The sequence below is a fragment of the Lolium perenne genome, chromosome 6 (assembly GCF_019359855.2).
Source record: "Lolium perenne isolate Kyuss_39 chromosome 6, Kyuss_2.0, whole genome shotgun sequence".
NCBI lineage: Eukaryota > Viridiplantae > Streptophyta > Magnoliopsida > Poales > Poaceae > Lolium > Lolium perenne.
Window position 1 is genome coordinate 1,818,685 of NC_067249.2, and position 17,299 is coordinate 1,835,983.

Consider the following 17,299-nt stretch of genomic DNA (forward strand, 5'->3'; position numbering starts at 1 on the left):
CTTCTTGGCTCCTCCTGGTTCGATAAACCTTGGTTTCTTTCTGAGGGAAAACTTGCTGCTGTGCGCATCATACCTTCCTCTTGGGGTTCCCAACGAACGTGTGAGTTACACGCCATCAAGCTCTTTTTCTGGCGCCGTTGCCGGGGAGATCAAGACACGCTGCAAGGGGATTCTCCACTTCTCAATCTCTTTACTTTGTTTTTGTCTTGCTTAGTTTTATTTACTACTTTGTTTGCTGCACTATATCAAAATACAAAAAAATTAGTTGCTAGTTTTACTTTATTTGCTATCTTGTTTGCTATATCAAAAACACACAAAAATTAGTTACTTGCATTTACTTTATCTAGTTTGCTTTATTTACTGTCTTGCACTCTATATTAAAAATACAAAAAAATTAGTTACTTTTGTTACCATGTCTAGCTCTGAACCTGTTACTTCTTCGCCGGAAGAATTAGTCTTCACTTTTAAACAAGGGGATGAGGAGAGTTTTAAGGATGCTTGGTCTAGAATTTTTACTTCTTACCGTAAAACTGAACCTCAAATGACTCTAAGTTTGCTCCTTAGTAATTTTTATTTTGGTATTATGATTCGCTATAGATATGCTTTGGATACTTTAGTGGGAGGAGATTTCCTTCATTGCAATGGGGATCAAGCTTTTAATGCCATAAAGAAGTTGGTTGCATCACATGATTCAGCTAATAACTTTGATTCAGCCCTCACTAGCATTTATAATAGATTAAACAATCTCGAGATAAGTACATCTCGCTTGGATGATAACTATTGCCATGTTCGTAATCGTCTTGAACAAGTTTTAGTGAACTCTAAACTTTCATTGTGGGATTCTACTGTTAAAATTGTTATCAGTGATCGAACTCTTCGTGCCAACTGTGATATTATGTCTGAATTTTGCCTCATGCCTGAGAGCATTTATAAATCTTTGAAACTTTGGGGAGTCGATGAAGGAGGAGAAGAAATAACTCTCATTGATAACTCTGTTATAATTCCTAAGGGAATAGCTGCAGGTGTGCATACAACCATTCTTGGAAGAACAATATCCATTGATTATCTTGTTATTGAATGTGTAGGGACAGGAAAAATCACACTCGGAAGATCCCTGCTGAAACTATTGGGAGCAGTCATTGATGTGGGAGAAGGCACCCTAAAATTCACCTCTATACCGGGGGGAAATCATATATTTCCTAAAGCAAAGGGAAAGAAAAACAATAAGAAAGGTAAGGGTAAAGCCCAAGGTAGGGTTGACACCCCATCTCTTGATAATACTTGATGCACACTTTCTGCGCCTAGCTGAAAGGCGTTAAAGAAAAGCGCTTATGGGAGACAACCCATGTTTTTACCTACAGTACTTTGTTTTTATTTTGTGTCTTGGAAGTTGTTTACTACTGTAGCAACCTCTCCTTATCTTAGTTTAGTGTTTTATTGTGCCAAGTAAAACCGTTGATAGAAAAGTTCATACTAGATTTGGATTACTGCGCAGAAACAGATTTCTTTGCTGTCACGAATCTGGGCTGTTTTCCCCTGTAGGTAACTCAGAAAATTATGCCAATTTACGTGAGTGATCCTCAGATATGTACGCAACTTTCATTCAATTTGAGCATTTTCATCTGAGCAAGTCTGGTGCCTCGATAAAATTCGTAAATACGAACTGTTCTGTTTTGACAGATTCTGCCTTTTATTTCGCATTGCCTCTTTTGCTATGTTGGATGAATTTCTTTGATCCATTAATGTCCAGTAGCTTTATGCAATGTCCAGAAGTGTTAAGAATGATTGTGTCACCTCTGAATATGTTAATTTTTATTGTCGCTAACCCTCTAATGAGTTGTTCTAAGTTTGGTGTGGAGGAAGTTTTCAAGGATCAAGAGAGGAGTATGATGCAACATGATCAAGGAGAGTGAAAGCTCTAAGCTTGGGGATGCCCCGGTGGTTCACCCCTGCATATATCAAGAAGACTCAAGCGTCTAAGCTTGGGGATGCCCAAGGCATCCCCTTCTTCATCGACAACATTATCAGGTTCCTCCCCTGAAACTATATTTTTATTCCATCACATCTTATGTGCTTTTCTTGGAGCGTCGGTTTGTTTTTGTTTTTTGTTTTGTTTGAATAAAATGGATCCTAGCATTCACTTTATGGGAGAGAGACACGCTCCGCTGTAGCATATGGACAAGTATGTCCTTAGTTTCTACTCATAGTATTCATGGCGAAGTTTCTCCTTCGTTAAATTGTTATATGGTTGGAATTGGAAAATGATACATGTAGTAATTGCTATTAATGTCTTGGGTAATGTGATACTTGGCAATTGTTGTGCTCATGATTAAGCTCATGCATCATATACTTTGCACCCATTAATGAAGAAATACATAGAGCATGCTAAAATTTGGTTTGCATATTTGGTTTCTCTAAGGTCTAGATAATTTCTAGTATTGAGTTTAAACAACAAGGAAGACGGTGTAGAGTCTTATAATGTTTTCAATATGTCTTTTATGTGAGTTTTGCTGCACCGGTTCATCCTTGTGTTTGTTTCAAATAAGCCTTGCTAGCCTAAAACTTGTATCGAGAGGGAATACTTCTCATGCATCCAAAATACTTGAGCCAACCACTATGCCATTTGTGTCCACCATACCTACCTACTACATGGTATTTTCCGCCATTCCAAAGTAAATTGCTTGAGTGCTACCTTTAAAATTCCATCATTCACCTTTGCAATATATAGCTCATGGGACAAATAGCTTAAAAACTATTGTGGTATTGAATATGTAATTATGCACTTTATCTCTTATTAAGTTGCTTGTTGTGCGATAACCATGTTTACTGGGGACGCCATCAACTACTCTTTGTTGAATTTCATGTGAGTTGCTATGCATGTCCGTCTTGTCTGAAGTAAGAGAGATCTACCACCTTATGGTTAAGCATGCATATTGTTAGAGAAGAACATTGGGCCGCTAACTAAAGCCATGATCCATGGTGGAAGTTTCAGTTTTGGACATATATCCTCAATCTCAAATGAGAAAATTATTAATTGTTGTTACATGCTTATGCATAAAAGAGGAGTCCATTATCTGTTGTCTATGTTGTCCCGGTATGGATGTCTAAGTTGAGAATAATCAATAGCGAGAAATCCAATGCGAGCTTTCTCCTTAGACCTTTGTACAGGCGGCATAGAGGTACCCCTTTGTGACACTTGGTTAAAACATGTGCATTGTGATGATCCGGTAGTCCAAGCTAATTAGGACAAGGTGCGGGCACTATTAGTATACTATGCATGAGGCTTGCAACTTGTAAGATATAATTTACATGATACATATGCTTTATTACTACCGTTGACAAAATTGTTTCATGTTTTCAAAATCAAAGCTCTAGCACAAATATAGCAATCGATGCTTTTCCTCTATGGAGGACCATTCTTTTACTTTCAATGTTGAGTCAGTTCACCTATTTCTCTCCACCTCAAGAAGCAAACACTTGTGTGAACTGTGCATTGATTCCTACACATTTGCTTATTGCACTTATTATATTACTCTATGTTGACAATATCCATGAGATATACATGTTATTAGTTGAAAGCAACCGCTGAAACTTAATCTTCCTTTGTGTTGCTTCAATGCCTTTACTTTGAATTATTGCTTTATGAGTTAACTCTTATGCAAGACTTATTGATGCTTGTCTTGAAGTGCTATTCATGAAAAGTCTTTGCTTTATGATTCACTTGTTTACTCATGTCATATACATTGTTTTGATCGCTGCATTCACTACATATGCTTTACAAATAGTATGATCAAGGTTATGATGGCATGTCACTCCAGGAATTATCTGTGTTATCGTTTTACCTGCTCGGGACGAGCAGAACTAAGCTTGGGGATGCTGATACGTCTCCGACGTATCGATAATTTCTTATGTTCCATGCCACATTATTGATGTTATCTACATGTTTTATGCACACTTTATGCCATATTCGTGCATTTTCTGGAACTAACCTATTAACAAGATGCCGAAGTGCCAGTTGCTGTTTTCTGCTGTTTTTGGTTTCAGAAATCCTAGTAACGAAATATTCTCGGAATTGGACGAAATCAATGCCCACGGTCCTATTTTGCCACGAAGCTTCCAGAAGTCCGAAGAGGAGACGAAGAGGGGCCACGAGGGGGCCACACCCTAGGGCGGCGCGGCCCCCCCTTGGCCGCGCGGCCCTGTGGTGTGGGGCCCTCGTGCCGCCTCCTGACCTGCCCTTCCGCCTACTTAAAGCCTCCGTTGCGAAAACCCCGATGCAAGAGCCACGATACGGAAAACCTTCCAGAGACGCCGCCGCCGCCGATCCCATCTCGGGGGATCCAGGAGATCGCCTCCGGCACCCTGCCGGAGAGGGGAATCATCTCCCAGAGGACTCTACGCTGCCATGGTCGCCTCCGGAGTGATGTGTGAGTAGTCTACCCCTGGACTATGGGTCCATAGCAGTAGCTAGATGGTTGTCTTCTCCCCATTGTGCTATCATTGTCGGATCTTGTGAGCTGCCTAACATGATCAAGATCATCTATCTGTAATTCTATATGTTGTGTTTGTTGGGATCCGATGAATAGAGAATACTTGTTATGTTGATTATCAAAGTTATATCTATGTGTTGTTTATGATCTTGCATGCTCTCCGTTACTAGTAGATGCTCTGGCCAAGTAGATGCTTGAAACTCCAAGAGGGAGTATTTATGCTCGATAGTGGGTTCGTGCCTGCATTGACACAGGACGATGTGAGAAAGTTCTAAGGTTGTGTTGTGCTGTTGCTACTAGGGATAAAACATTGATGCTATGTCTAAGGATGTAGTTGTTGATTACATTACGCACCATACTTAATGCAATTGTCTGTTGCTTTGCAACTTAATACTGGAGGGGGTTCGGATGATAACCTGAAGGTGGACTTTTTAGGCATAGATGCAGTTGGATGGCGGTCTATGTACTTTGTCGTAATGCCCAATTAAATCTCACTATACTCATCATGATATGTATGTGCATGGTCATGCCCTCTTTATTTGTCAATTGCCCAACTGTAATTTGTTCACCCAACATGCTGTTTGTCTTATGGGAGAGACACCTCTAGTGAACTGTGGACCCCGGTCCAATTCTCTTTACTGAAATACAATCTACTGCAATACTTGTTCTACTGTTTTCTGCAAACAATCATCTTCCACACAATACGGTTAATCCTTTGTTACAGCAAGCCGGTGAGATTGACAACCTCACTGTTTCGTTGGGGCAAAGTACTTTGGTTGTGTTGTGCAGGTTCCACGTTGGCGCCGGAATCCCTGGTGTTGCGCCGCACTACATCCCGCCGCCATCAACCTTCAACGTGCTTCTTGGCTCCTCCTGGTTCGATAAACCTTGGTTTCTTTCTGAGGGAAAACTTGCTGCTGTGCGCATCATACCTTCCTCTTGGGGTTCCCAACGAACGTGTGAGTTACACGCCATCAGTGCCCATGCTGGTTTTAAACATGGACCAAGTCCAACCCTGACCTCCCTCTGCATCCCTGGCAACCCTCTGCATCAGTGCCACCCTCTGCCTCCTCTTGTCTTTGACCAACCTGAGCAGAACATCACCATGCCACCCATGCCAATCACCATGACCTCATCCATGCCACCCCTCTCTCCCCTCCCTCTCTAGCCTCACACACCATGTCAAATAGGCTTGCCTCACTCCACTGAACCTGCCTGTACCAGCCATTGGCCAAGAGAGAGCCTGCACTGCCAGGAACGCGATGTGCCCACGTCAACCCAGACCATGCCAGGATCGGCATGGACATGTCCACGGGCACGCCAGAACGCGTCGTCGCCTCGTCGCCTCAGTCCTCGCCTGGACCCCTGCCTCTGCCCGACGCATCGCCTCACCTCCAGAAGCCTGCCAGACATGGCCATTCGACCGCCCGTGCTCTACAGCGCCGACGCGACGGCGAGATTGCCGTCACCAGTGGCAACGGACGAGGACGGCCCCGACTGTGCTTGACCACCGTTCGCTATTCTCTGGCACTTGTGACGTTCACTGGAGCATGGCGCACCGGCCCAAACCCTCACCCATGCCTCTGGCCATCAGTAGCACCACCTCCACCCTCCACCTGCCCGTGCCCCGCCGCTCCTCGTCGAGCCTATAAAAGGAGGCCTCCCCTGCTCAACTCTTTCACACCATTCCACTCCCTGCTTCTCCCTAAGCCTCCTCGACCACTTCCCTCTCCACATTACCGCCAGAGCCGCCCCAATTGCTCGCCGGAGTCCGCGGAGCCGCCGCAGAAGGAGTCGACGCTAGGAGCCACCCCCGGAGACGCCGCCGGTACCAGGAGCTCCGCCGCCATCGACAACGTCGCTGCATCACCTTGCCGACCCTCGCCGGAGCTCAGGTGAGCCACCGACCCCCTAGCCTCGCCGCGGCCAGGGCTTGGTCTCGCCGGAGATGACGACGATCGTGCGCCATTGGATCGCACTCTAATCCAACGTCTCTCTCTCACGCGTACCGCTTCGGCGTTATAACGCACTGACATGCGGGACCCGCTGTCAGGCGGCCCTCTGCGCACTGGAGCACAGTTGGGCCGGCCCATTTGTTTTCCCGCGCGCCCATTTAATTCAAATCTCGTTTAATTCTTTTAATTCAAATTTCAATACTGATGCTTGGCTAAATTTTGAATAAAACAAAATCCACAAACCCAATTTGAGTGAATTCAATTTTGTTGGAAAGCTTATGAAATGATCTAACCAACCCCACTGGTTTCAAACCCTAATTCATCATAGATCACTTGCCACAAAAATGACAAGTCAGTAACTTTTCCAAACTCAAACAATTTTATAAAATCAACCATAATGAATTTTGAGTTGATTCCAACTCTCATAAATCACATTTCTTGTTGTCTAATTGTTTATGCAAAAATATGACATAGTTGCTTCATATGATCATGGGCTAGAGCAAAATAGTGGCTATGTGGCCATTTCTAGTCCATTTAAATTATCCCAAATTTATTATTAAATCTTATGAGAGGTTTTCTCTCACTTAAATCATGGTCTCAAGTAATTCCATGTGAGGTAATAACTTTAGTATATAGAACCTCATATTAAATTACTTGGTGATATTAAATTGTTCCAGGTAGTATTTAAATGGTATGAGATGTAGTATCTCAGTTAAATCAAATCCTCAAATGGATAAATATGAAGTGTTGACCTTGGTCAACATAAGTTCATACTTTATTAGTTGAGGAGATTAAATCTTAACAAGATCCAATGAGAGGAAATTATTTCTCAAAGGAAATAAATAGAAACCCCAATAAATATTTCAATGAGAGGAAATTATTTTTCTTAAAAAGAAAACAAAGCCAACCACCATGTTAATAATGTGGTGATGCTAGATTAGCTTGTGTGAACCATTTGGGTGTTAGTCTAGTACTTAAGATTTGTTTGGTGATTGTATGCCTCGTATCCATTTATAGACGCTAGTACCGAGGACTACCAGGAGGAGGAGGTCTTCTACGAGGAAGAAGAAGAAAACTTTGATCACTGTACCACTCAAGGCAAGCTATACTCTTGCAAGTTACCCTGAGGCAAAGCTCTACTAGAGTGATGACCCACAAGTATAGGGGATCGCAACAGTCTTCGAGGGAAGTAAAACCCAATTTATTGATTCGACACAAGGGGAGACAAAGAACACTTGGAAGCCTTAACAACGGAGTTGTCAATTCAGTTGCACCTGGAAACAGACTTGCTCGCAAGGGTTTATCAGTAGTAACAGGTTTATAGCGATAAGATGGTGGAATAACGATGGCAGTAACGAGAGACAGCGGTAGTGATTTTAGTAAACAGCAGGATTAAAATACTGTAGGCACGGGGACGATGACGGGGCGTGCATGGATGAGAGAAACTCATGTAACAATCATAGCAGGGCATTTGCAGATAATAATAAAACGGTGTCCAAGTACAAAGCAATCAATAGGCATGTGTTCCATATATAGTCGTGCGTGCTCGCAATGAGAAACTTGCACAACATCTTTTGTCCTACCAGCCGGTGGCAGCCGGGCCTCAAGGGAAACTACTGGATATTAAGGTACTCCTTTTAATAGAGTACCGGAGCAAAGCATTAACACTCCGTGAACACATGTGATCCTCACATCGCTACCATTCCCTCCGGTTGTCCCGATTTCTGTCACTTCGGGGCCATCGGTTCCGGACAGCGACATGTGTATACAACTTATAGGTAAGACCATAAACAATGAATATCATGATGAAACAATAACATGTTCAGATCTGAGATCATGGCACTCGGGCCCTAGTGACAAGCATTAAGCATAACAAGTTGCAACAATATCATCAAAGTACCAACTACGGACACTAGGCACTATGCCCTAACAATCTTATGCTATTACATGACCAATCTCATCCAATCCCTACCATCCCCTTCGGCCTACAGCGGGGGAATTACTCACACATGGATGGGGGAAACATGGCTGGTTGATGTAGAGGCGTTGGCGGTGATGGCGGTGATGATCTCCTCCAATTCCCCGTCCCGGCGGAGTGCCAGAACGGAGACTTCTGGCTCCCGCGACGGAGTTTCGCGATGTGGCGGCGTTCTGGAGGGTTTCTGGCGACTTCGACTTCTGGTACGGTGTTTTTAGGTCGAAAGGGATTTTATAGGCGAAGAGGCGGCGCAGGGGGGTCGACAGGGTGGCCTCACCCTAGGCCGGCGCGGCCAGGGCCTGGCCCGCGCGGCTAGGTGGTGTGGGGCCCCCTGGCTCTCCTCCGACTCTTCTTCGGTGTTCTGGAGCCTTCCGGGAAAAATAGGAGGTTTGGCGTTGATTTCGTCCAATTCCGAGAATATTGCCCGAACAACCTTTCTGGAACCAAAAACAGCAGAAAACAGGAACTGGCACTGTGGCATCTCGTTAATAGGTTAGTTCCGGAAAACGCATAAAAACATCATAAAGTGCAAGCAAAACATGTAAGTATTGTCATAAAACAAGCATGGAACGCAGCCGAAATTATGGATACGTCGGGGACGTATCAGCATCCCCAAGCTTAGTTCCTGCTCGTCCCGAGCAGGTAAACGATAAAAAGAATAATTTCTGTAGTGACATGCTACTTACATAACCTTGATCATACTATTACAAAGCATATGAAATGAATGAAGTGGCTCAAGGCAATGATCTATAGTTGCTAACAAGTAGATAACATATAGCAAAACTTTTCATGAATAGTACTTTCAAGACAAGCATCAAAATTCTTGCACAAGAGTTAACTCATAAAGTAATAAGTTCATAGTAAAGGCATTGAAGCAACACAAAGGAGGATATAAGTTTCAGCGGTTGCTTTCAACTTTCAACATGTATATCTCATGGATATTGTCAACACAAAGTAATATGATGAATGCAAATATGCAAGTATGTAAGAATCAATGCACAGTTAACACAAGTGTTTGCTTCTAAGGTGGGAGGAAATGGGTAAACTGACTCAACATAAAGTAAAAGAATGGTCCTTCAAAGAGGAAAGCATCGATTGCTATATTTGTGCTAGAGCTTTGGTTTTGAAAACATATAGAGAGCATAAAAAGTAAAATTTTGAGAGGTGTTTGTTGTTGTCAACGAATGGTAATGGGTACACTAACTACCTCGCCAACCGGACTTTTAAGAGCGGCTCCCATTTTATTTGCTTGTTTATGTGGCACTCCTTCCAACCTTTCTTACACAAACCATGGCTAACCGAATCCTCGGGTGCCTGCCAACAATCTCATACCATGAAGGAGTGCCTTTTTAAGTTAATTAATTTAGGACTGGGAATCCCATTGCCAGCTCTTTTTGCAAAATTATTGGATAAGCGGATGTGCCACTAGTCCATATGAGAGTCCGTCAAAAGTAAATGACAAGGTTGAAAGCTAAACACCACATACTTCCTCATGAGCTATAAAACATTGACACAAATCAGAGGTGATAAATTTTGAATTGTTTAAAGGTAGCACTCAAGCAATTTACTTTGGAATGGCAGGAAATACCACATAGTAGGTAGGTATGGTGGACACAATTGGCATAGTGGTTGGCTCAAGGATTTTGGATGCATGAGAAGTATTCCCTCTCGATACAAGGCTTAGGCTAGCAAGGTTGTTTGAAGCAAACACAAGTATGAACCGGTACAGCAAAACTTACATAAGAACATATCGCAAGCATTATAATACTCTACTGCTTGTCTTCCTTGTTGCTCAAACACTTTTACCAGAAAATATCTAGACCTTAAGAGAGATCAATTATGCAAACCAATTTTAACAAGCTTTACGGTAGTTCTCCACTAATAGGTTTAAACTACATGGAAAAACTTATGATCTACTTGAGAGCTCAAAACAATTGCCAAGTGTCAAATTATCCAATACATATGAGGCATTTTCTTCTTCCAACCAAATAAAGATAAGTATTGTAGCTTCCAACTTTTATCATTGAACATTAAAAGTAAAACGAAGAACAAGTGTTCATATGAAAAAGCGGAGCGTGTCTCTCTCCCAATCAAGGATTGCTAGGATCCATCTTATTCAAACAAAAACAAAATGAAAATAAACACACAGACGCTCCAAGTAAAACACATATGATGTGACTGAATAAAAATATAGTTTCAGGGGAGGAACCTGATAAGTTGATGAAGAAGGGGATGCCTTGGGCATCCCCAAGCTTAGACGCTTGAGTCTTCTTGAAATATGCAGGGATGAACCACGGGGGCATCCCCAAGCTTAGACTTTTCACTCTTCTTGATCATATATCATCCTCCTCTCTTGACCCTTGAAAACTTCCTTCACAACAAACTTCTCATAAACTTCATTAGAGGGGTTAGTACTCAAAAAATTTGAATCCACCTTGGTCCTGTAGTGGCACATTGCAAGAACTCAATAAAACATTAGCTACAGCTCTCTACGTCTAGAAAAGCTCGCTTAAAGTCCGCAAGAGACAATGCAAAAAACAGAGACAGAATCTGCCAAAACAGAACAGCCAGTAAAGACGAATTTTAATAAAATACTTCCGTTGCTCAAATCAGAAAACTCAAAACTAATGAAAGTTGCGTACATATCTGAGGAACACGCACGTAAATTGGCATATTTTTCTGATTTTCCTACAGAGAAAACAGCCCAGATTCGTGACAGATAGAAATCTGTTTCTGCGCAGAAATCCAAATCTAGTATCAACCTTCGATTAGAGGCTTCACTTGGCACAACAAAACACAAAACTAAGATAAGAAGAGGTTGCTACAGTAGTAAACAACTTCCAAGACACAAATATAAAACAAAGTACTGTAGCAAAATAACACATGGGTTATCTCCCAAGAAGTTACTTTCTTTATAGCCATTAAGATGGGCTCAGCAGTTTTGATGATGCACTCGCAAGAAATAGTATTTGAAGCAAAAGAGAGCATCAAGAGGCAAATCCAAAACACATTTAAGTCTAACATGCTTCCTATGGAAAGGAATCTTGTACACAAATAAATTCATGAAGAACAAAGTGACAAGCATAAGAAGATAAAACAAGAGTAGCTTCAAAATTTTAAGCACATAGAGAGGTGTTTTAGTACCATGCAAATTTCTACAACCATATTTTCCTCTCTCATAATAATTTTCAGTAGCTTCACAAACAAACTCAACAGTATAGCTATCACATGCAGCATACTTTTCATGATTTCCAAACACATAATTTTTATCAATCTCAAGAATAGTGGAATTAAAACTTTCAAACTTACTTTTATTAATAATATAACAAGGTAGTTGATCAATCTCAAGAGATATGGGACTCCTAGATAAAGTCATGAACTCTCCAACCCCATTTTCATTAGTAGTACAATTAATATTATCAAGTAACATAGGACCATCATCTAAAGCTTTATCATAAACATTTGCTAAGCAAAATTCTTTAGTACCATGCATTTCGACATCAGACACAAACAAAGCATTATCATAAGATTTATCAAAGTAGCATGGATTATCATATATAACAGTAGCATAATTATTCTCAGAAGTTTTACTCATAGGTACTATTTCAAGAGAATCCACAGGAACATAACATTCAACCTCTTTCGGTAAGCATGGAGGACAATCAAATAGTGTAAGAGATGAAGAGTTACTCTCATTAGAAGGTTGGCATGGGTAGCTAATCCATTCTTCCTCCTTTTGTTCATCACTCTCCTCTTCTTTTTCATCCAATGAGCTTTCAGGTTCATTAATTTCCTCCTCTTTTTCATCCAATGAGCTTTCAGGTTCATCAGTTTCTTCTTCCACGGGTTCCTGCAAATTGTGAGTGCATTCTTGTGCATTAATGAGTCTCTCTTTATAATCAATGATATAAGGATTATTACCGAAGCATTCTATGCAACAATTAAGGATAGAAGAGACATAATCTTTAAGGTCCTTACAAACAACACAAGTTTCATAATTCTCAACCATGAAGGATTCGATCTCAGAGGCTCCCATAAACACGACAAATTGTTCTACCTCTTCGAACCCATAATAAATATAGCAATTCCGATTATAGTTTTTAATTAAAAATTCCTCACTAAAGCCACATTGAAATTTAAGATGTTTAGTATCCTGTTGAGAGCAACAGTTTATATCATGGCGTTTAAGCAAGATTTTAGCAATTGTATTCACTTTTTCTATCATAGCACTCATTACTTCACCAGCTCTTGATTTCCTATAATTATTATAACATTCTATGAGCTCCAAGTAGGTTGTTGGTTCTCCCATAACAGCAGTTTTTAATTTTTCGGTTTTTCAAATTTTTATGGATTTTTGGGTATATGAGACAAATAAAAACAAGACAAAAATAAACTAAGCAAAAGTAAACTACGCAAACTAATACTAGACAGAAATAAACTAAGCACAAATAAACTAGACAAAAGTAAACTAAGCAAAACAAAATAAAATAAAACAGAGAGAGAGGTAAAGTGTACTTCCCAGGTGAACTTATGAGTAGAGCTATGCCTCCCCGGCAACGGCGCCAGAAAACAGTCTTGATGACCCACAAGTATAGGGGATCGCAACAGTCTTCGAGGGAAGTAAAACCCAATTTATTGATTCGACACAAGGGGAGACAAAGAACACTTGGAAGCCTTAACAACGGAGTTGTCAATTCAGTTGCACCTGAAAACAGACTTGCTCGCAAGGGTTTATCGATAATGTGAGTTTATAGCGATAACGATAGTGGAATAACAGTAGCAGAGTAACAGAGACAGCAGTAGTGATTTTAGTAAACAGCAGGATTAAAATACTGTAGGCACGGGGACGGATGACGGGCGTTGCATGGATGAGAGAAACTTATGTAACAATCATAGCAGGGCATTTGCAGATAATAATAAAACGGTGTCCAAGTACAAAGCAATCAATAGGCATGTGTTCCATATATAGTCGTGCGTGCTCGCAATGAGAAACTTGCACAACATCTTTTGTCCTACCAGCCGGTGGCAGCCGGGCCTCAAGGGAAACTACTGGATATTAAGGTACTCCTTTTAATAGAGTACCGGAGCAAAGCATTAACACTCCGTGAACACATGTGATCCTCACATCGCTACCATTCCCTCCGGTTGTCCCGATTTCTGTCACTTCGGGGCCATCGGTTCCGGACAGCGACATGTGTATACAACTTATAGGTAAGACCATAAACAATGAATATCATGATGAAACAATAACATGTTCAGATCTGAGATCATGGCACTCGGGCCCTAGTGACAAGCATTAAGCATAACAAGTTGCAACAATATCATCAAAGTACCAACTACGGACACTAGGCACTATGCCCTAACAATCTTATGCTATTACATGACCAATCTCATCCAATCCCTACCATCCCCTTCGGCCTACAGCGGGGGAATTACTCACACATGGATGGGGGAAACATGGCTGGTTGATGTAGAGGCGTTGGCGGTGATGGCGGTGATGATCTCCTCCAATTCCCCGTCCCGGCGGAGTGCCAGAACGGAGACTTCTGGCTCCCGCGACGGAGTTTCGCGATGTGGCGGCGTTCTGGAGGGTTTCTGGCGACTTCGACTTCTGGTACGGTGTTTTTAGGTCGAAAGGGATTTTATAGGCGAAGAGGCGGCGCAGGGGGGTCGACAGGGTGGCCTCACCCTAGGCCAGCGCGGCCAGGGCCTGGCCCGCGCGGCTAGGTGGTGTGGGGCCCCCCTGGCTCTCCTCCGACTCTTCTTCGGTGTTCTGGAGCCTTCCGGGAAAAATATGAGGTTTGGCGTTGATTTCGTCCAATTTCGAGAATATTGCCCGAACAGCCTTTCTGGAACCAAAAACAGCAGAAAACAGGAACTGGCACTGTGGCATCTCGTTAATAGGTTAGTTCCGGAAAACGCATAAAAACATCATAAAGTGCAAGCAAAACATGTAAGTATTGTCATAAAACAAGCATGGAACGACAAAAATTATGGATACGTCGGGGACGTATCATAGAGCAAGGCACCATTGCACTCTTACTTTATGCTTAATGCTCCAATCCCAAGATTTTACCCTTACAAGCTTTCACTTTGATTATCCAAGCTTACTTTTATAGTTAACTTTGGTCTAAGTATAGAGTATTACAAGAGTATCAAACTTAGCCTAGAGAGCTAAAATTCAGTTAGCACCCCTCAGGACTAGTTGCTAGTGCTAAACTAAAATTGTTTAGTCTCGATGGGAGCATGTGAATCAAATGACTTTGAAAAACCTTGGAATGATGAGTCATTCTATTGAAATTTTTTGAAGGTGAATATGACTGGAATGACATGGTGATTTTGACAAAAACTGATGATTGGGGCCGGATGCGATACCATTCCAATTTTAGAGTACCCCCACAATACCTGATTATGGGTAGGGCTTAACTAGAAACTTATGCACTCTAGTATGGGTTCCCTCTAAACAAGCGTCATAGGGGTTATGCCGAGGCTGCCTCCGGGAAATGTGAAATGACGTGAAAATGAGGTGACTGTCCTACCCAAGCCCTGTGCAGTTCCCAGGATAGCAGATGGTTATCTCTGGGAGGCCAAACTCATGGGGGAGGTGCCTATACTAGGGTAGGTAAGTGAAAGGTTAATGGTTGATGATCCGCATACTGACTATGATTATTCAGGGCTATCCCTGACGGATGTAATCAAATGTTGTGGCACAAGTGTACAACCTCTGCAGGGTGTAAACCTATTCGAATAGCCGTGTCCGCGGTTATGGACGGTTGGATGGCCATACTGTTCCATTGTCAGAAGTTTTCCAATGATGAATGGTGAATTGAACGGTGAATTTGACTTGACCACAACAGAGTTGTGGGAATGACACTAATGTTCCCACTTGAGTTAAGTTAGGCAAATGAAGAGTCTTTTTATACTAAGTGTTTATGAAATAAAACTGACTTTATGCAAAGGAACCTAGAGCTTAGAATCCTCTTACTAAAATTGTTAGTGCTTACACCAGTATTAGTTTGCGAGTACTTTAAAGTACTCATGGCTGTGTCCCTGGCTATTCAAATGGCCATACTATGAAGAGGAGCAGCAGTATCAGGAGGACGGACAGCAGGACGTCTACGATAACTAGGAGCGTCTTCTAACGTCAAGTGTTGCCTGTGGATCAGATGGATTACTACTACTTCGCTTCCGCTATGTGTTGTAATGATCATTATATCAAATATTGTTGTAAAACGACTATGGTTTGTAATGAATGATGGTTCTGTAATATCAACTGTTATGTCTCGCAAAAACAATCTTCCTGGGATTGCGATGTATGGCATAATAGGCATCTGGACTTAAAAATCCGGGTGTTGACAGGTTCTCTCCGGTGAGGAAAAGTCTGCGTCTGGTCAGCTGTTGCGTGACCGCCAACTCAGCTCCCCTGGCTTGTCTGTCAATCACATGGACTACCTCTGGTTCGTGAGAAAAACCTCCATGGTTCTCTGTTTTCAAGAAATTCCAAAAACAATGTTATAATCTTGTGAAAAACATATCTTTTAATCCATAGCTCGGAATAAAAAGTATTTTATATGGTTTTTTATCATAAAAATATGAGGAATCTGAATATGTCATCCATATGTCTGTTTGCATCTCACATCATGTCTTGCCATTGTAGTTTGTGCTCATCACCTAATAAGAATACCAGGAGTATTTCAGATTCCTACTAAGGTTTCCCGGCTCCGCTTAATACTGAAGTAGTTCACACATGCCATGTCTTTGCTATGCTAATCAATATTTAACTTGTAAGTAGAAAAAAACTTGAATCTAATAATTGTTTGCTCAGACTTTGGTTCCGGTTAATTTGGATAAGTTGCATTGCATCATCGTTACCATGCCATACATATCATCTTGAACATGTTGATTCTTACGCCATAGTAGTAAGATTTGCATCCTTTGTGTGTTCCAGCATTTTCTTCTTCCCGGACAGGATCACGAAGTGGTGATGTGAGATACGACAAGTTCTCCGGCAGTTCTTCTGCAGTTTTTCACATGCAAGCCCTCTCTCTTAACCTATTTTACAGTTTTGCTCCCGCTCTCTATTTCTATCCTTATGTGACGATTCTTTATTGAGTAACATGTCCCATTCCACTTGTTTACCTTAATAAACCATGTTTTTCTTCCATTATCTATCACCCGTCGTTTGTTGTTTGGCAAGCCTTGTGAGTCGTAGGCGTGCTTAGGGTTCTGTTATTTATCTCGATATGTTATCGGGATATGTTCGAGTTGTTACATGTTTCATCTATGGAAAATATTAGTGAAGTTAATCATGATAATTTGATGCAACTAAAATTGAGGTGAGATAATAATTAATGCAGAGGCATCGGTGGACGACACCTTTGTCAACCACTTGTATCTCCTAGAATCCCTAGTTCTTATTATCCGTTTCGAGATTGGGCACTCTACCCATACGTGGGGGATGGGACCCCCTTCACCCACAACCTTTTCCCGAGTCTGTTTAGCGGGAGCCACAACTTTGTTTCTATTTGCTGATATATATGCATGATTTACTTCCTCTTGCATTCGGGTGTTATATTCTGTACTGTATTGCATCATTGCGGACAGGCTTATCTTGTGTTAGTTGTTAATGCCCCTGGACTATGTTGTAAAACTCTAGGACTAGGTCTGTATCGGAGTAACTTTGTCACGAGTAACTTAGTTACGTGGCTCCCAATAAACTTATTTGTAGTATCGGGAACGGTCTTGTTGTGAGACTCCACTGACATACCTTGGGGTCGAGCATGCATATGGTTTACATTTGAGCAACCCTGTAGGGTGTACATCTTATCGATAAGCCGTGTCCGTTGTTATGGATGACTCAATGCACTTATAGCTTG